This window comes from Suncus etruscus, chromosome 8 (assembly GCF_024139225.1).
Source record: "Suncus etruscus isolate mSunEtr1 chromosome 8, mSunEtr1.pri.cur, whole genome shotgun sequence".
Lineage (NCBI taxonomy): Eukaryota > Metazoa > Chordata > Mammalia > Eulipotyphla > Soricidae > Suncus > Suncus etruscus.
The window spans coordinates 38219589-38223086 of record NC_064855.1 but is presented as its reverse complement, the minus strand read 5'-3'; the positions used below and the strand labels follow the sequence as shown (position 1 = coordinate 38223086).

Genomic DNA, 3498 nt, shown 5'->3' with positions numbered 1-3498 from the left:
ATGCAAGGCAAACACCTTACCTCCATGCTATCTCTCCAGCCCCCTGTATTGTATTTGTGTTCCTAAGGTATATTCCTAGGAATTTTATAGCTGGATCATTTGAGAGTTCAATTTCCAGTTTTTGGAGGAATCTCCATATTGCTTTCCAGAAAGGTTAGACTATACGGCATTCCTACCAGCAGTGAATAAGGGTTTCTTTTTCTCCACATCCCTGCCAGCACTGCTTGTTCTCATTCTTTGTGATGTGTGCCAATCTCTGTGGCATGAGATGGTACCTCAGAGCTGTTTTGATTTGCATCTCCCTGATGATTAGTGATGTGAGCATTTTTTCATTGCCTTTTGGCCATTTGTATTTCTTTTCTATCAAGTGTCTGTTTATTTTTTCTCCCCATTTTACTTGTAAAGTCTGTCAGTGACATGTATATTTTGGATATTAGCCCCTTATCTGATGGGTATTGGGTGAATAGTTTCTTCCACTCAGCGGGTGGTTCTTGTATCCTGGGTGCTATTTCCTTCGAGATGCAGAAGCTTCTCAGCTTAATATATTCCCATCTGTTTATCTCTGCTTCCACTTCAAACATTGAGACATTAGTCTCAATGTCATGGAGTGTTTTACCTACGTGTTGTTCTATATACCTTATGGTTTCAGGTCTGATATTAAGGTCTTTAATCCATTTGGATTTGACTTTTGTACATGGTGTTAGCTGGGAGTCTGAGTTTCTTATAAAAATAAAATCTTAAAAATAAAAATTATTTAATTATTATCTTTTAACAATGTGTGTAGTAGTTAAGCTAATTTTTTAGGAATGCTTATTATGAGATTCAACATTTTTTTGTTTGTTTTGGTTTTTGAGTCACACCCGATGGTGCTCAGGGATTACTCTTGGCAGGCATGGGGGGATCATATGGGATGCTGGAATTTGAACCACTGTCTGTCCTGGGTTGGCTGCATGCAAGCCAAATGCCCTGCCGCTATGCTATCTCTCCAACCCTGAGATTCAACTTTCTAATTTCAACTTTTTATGTTTTATTAAATTTTTATTTTATTAATTTTTAATTTTTAATTTTTTAAAACTTTATTTAAACTCCTTGGTTACAAGGTTGTTCCTAATACAGTTGAAGTTTTGTTTCCACAGTTACAAAGTTGTTCATGATTGATTTTCAGTCATTTTCAGTACAATGTCCTTCACTGTTGATTTTAATTTTGTAGGGTTGTGCTCACCTTGGCAGCACATATACTGATATTGGAACAATACAGGGAAGATTAGCATGGTCCCTGCGCAAGGATGATATGCAAATTTGTAAAGTGTTCCATATTTAAAAATTTTTTGTGTCGGGCTTTATTTTCTCCTAGACCGGAAGATAATAAACCCTCAAAGATCTCCCAGAATATTAAAGAGATTTCCATTCCCCTATCCCCTAGGATGTGGAGAAGCCATCCTGGTAATGTTTACTGTTGTAAATAATCCACACAGAGAGGAGGGTAAAAAGGCGAGAAGGTCCTATGCAGAATTCTTTTTTGTTTGTTTGGTTTGTTGTTGTTGTTGTTTTTTGTTTTTTTTGGGCCACACCCGGTAACACTCAGGGGTTACTCCTGGCTATATGCTCAGAAGTTGTTCCTGGCTTGGGGGACCATATGGGACGTGGGGGATCAAACCACGGTCTGTCCAAGGTTAGTGCAGGCAAGGCAGGCACCTCACCTCTAGCAGCTCCGCCCGGCCCCCCTATGCAGAATCCTTGTCAGCCTGTTAGTAGATCCAAAAGCCCAGAGCCTGCCAGCTAGCTGCCCCAAAAGACCCTGAGCATCTCACTCGACCACTATTTATTATGCTCCCAACAGACCCCCTACCTGGAAGGCCGTAGGTGGCACAAAAGGCAGAGATAAGGGTATATATATATATATATATATATATATATATATATATATATTTATGGGATGCCGGGGGATCAAACCGCGGTTCGTCCTACACTAGCGCTTGCAAGGCAGACACCTTACCTCTAGCGCCACCTTCCCGGCCCCTATAGAGAAATATTTTAAAGGCCTCCATATATAACAATTCCCCCTTCTTTAGTAAAACAACAATAAGATACAAAATTAAGTAACGTTCCCTGTAATTACAAAGGGAAAAACTAAAAAAAAAAAAAGAAAAGTGCAGCTGTTTGCATAAGTGCATCACAGGGAAAAGTAAAGAAAAACTTCCAACCTAAAAACAAGTTGTCCAAAACCAGAAACATGTATCAAGGAATAAACTACAAGCTCCAGAGATAATAAATCCATAATGCACAAGATGATGAATTCAAAATAAGTCCGTCCTTGGAAGATAGAGAGGAGTATCCGAAATTCAAAGAAAATGATCTGGTAGGCAATGGGAAGGAACTCCCGAGGCAATCGAAAAGCCCAATTGTAATTCAGACAGATTCCTTCGAAGAGATGCTAGAAAGGCTGTGTAGCATGCTGGATGAAGCACATTTTTCATTCATATTCAGGCTTACAAGGAAGCCCATTTTGGGGGGCACTGTTTTGGGCCCCTACTTAGGCAAAGTAGCCCACCCCCAAGATAAAGGGGGGACAACTGTAATTAAGTCCAGTAGGTATCTGAGCATAATCCAAGTTCTTCTTTCACATGTATAGTCCATGCAGAAGTCAGTGAAAGGTCCAAAATTGATGTAAGAAGTACAGAGGAGTATGGCCAATTATTTATTGATGGGAGTTTAAGTCACAAACCAAAACAAAATGTTTCAGGTTGAGAACCTCCCTGTGTGGATAAATAACTTGAGGTTCTATCCAAAATGGATAGAGCCTCCCTTTGAACCTACAATATTTTTCCTATGATGCTCCCAAGCAAAAACCATGTAAACTGGCAAAAAATATCATTTTGGAAATTATCAACAGTACAATCCACCCACTAACCTAAATTTAAAAGAGCAAAAACCTTAAAATAACACAAAATTAATTCCTATAAGTAAAAATTTAAATGGAGAACGTTAATTACAATAGTCAAAGGAAGGCTAGTATCAAATATAAATTCAAAGGATATAATCAAAAGAAAAATACAAAAGGTGAGTTTTCTACAGAGTCCAATGCAAATCTGTAATGATGAGGGATCTGGAACTGTTAATTTGTGAGTTGTTAAAATTAAATTCCTGGCAAAAATATCTAGGGGTATCAGTGTTGAAAGTAAAATGATGATTTTGAAATATATTAATCATGCTTCTGCTCATGGGTTTTATTTAAAGTATAACTAGAGCACTAAAGCTAGAAACAATAAATGGCAGAACCTGCAACTAAGAATGTCTTGCCTTTGTCATTTATTAAACTAGGTATTGTTCTAGGCAAAGCTTGAAACAATAAACTGACATACCAGGACATCCTAAGTCTCGAAGCCCAGGCAAAGGGCAGAACCCAGAAAGCTAAGAATGTTTTGCCCTTGTCATTTATTAATCTAGGTATTGTTCTGGTTAAGCCTTGAAACATAGCATAGAATAACTGAGGAAGCA

General features: G+C 38.2%; 1 non-coding gene across 1 annotated transcript; it reads left to right on the top strand.

Moving 5' to 3' along the window:
* Positions 1-1214: 1214 nt before the first annotated feature.
* On the top strand, positions 1215-1321 carry LOC126017043 (U6 spliceosomal RNA). Its single transcript, XR_007498719.1, has one exon. It is a non-coding gene; the product is annotated as a U6 spliceosomal RNA (small nuclear RNA).
* Positions 1322-3498: the final 2177 nt, after the last annotated feature.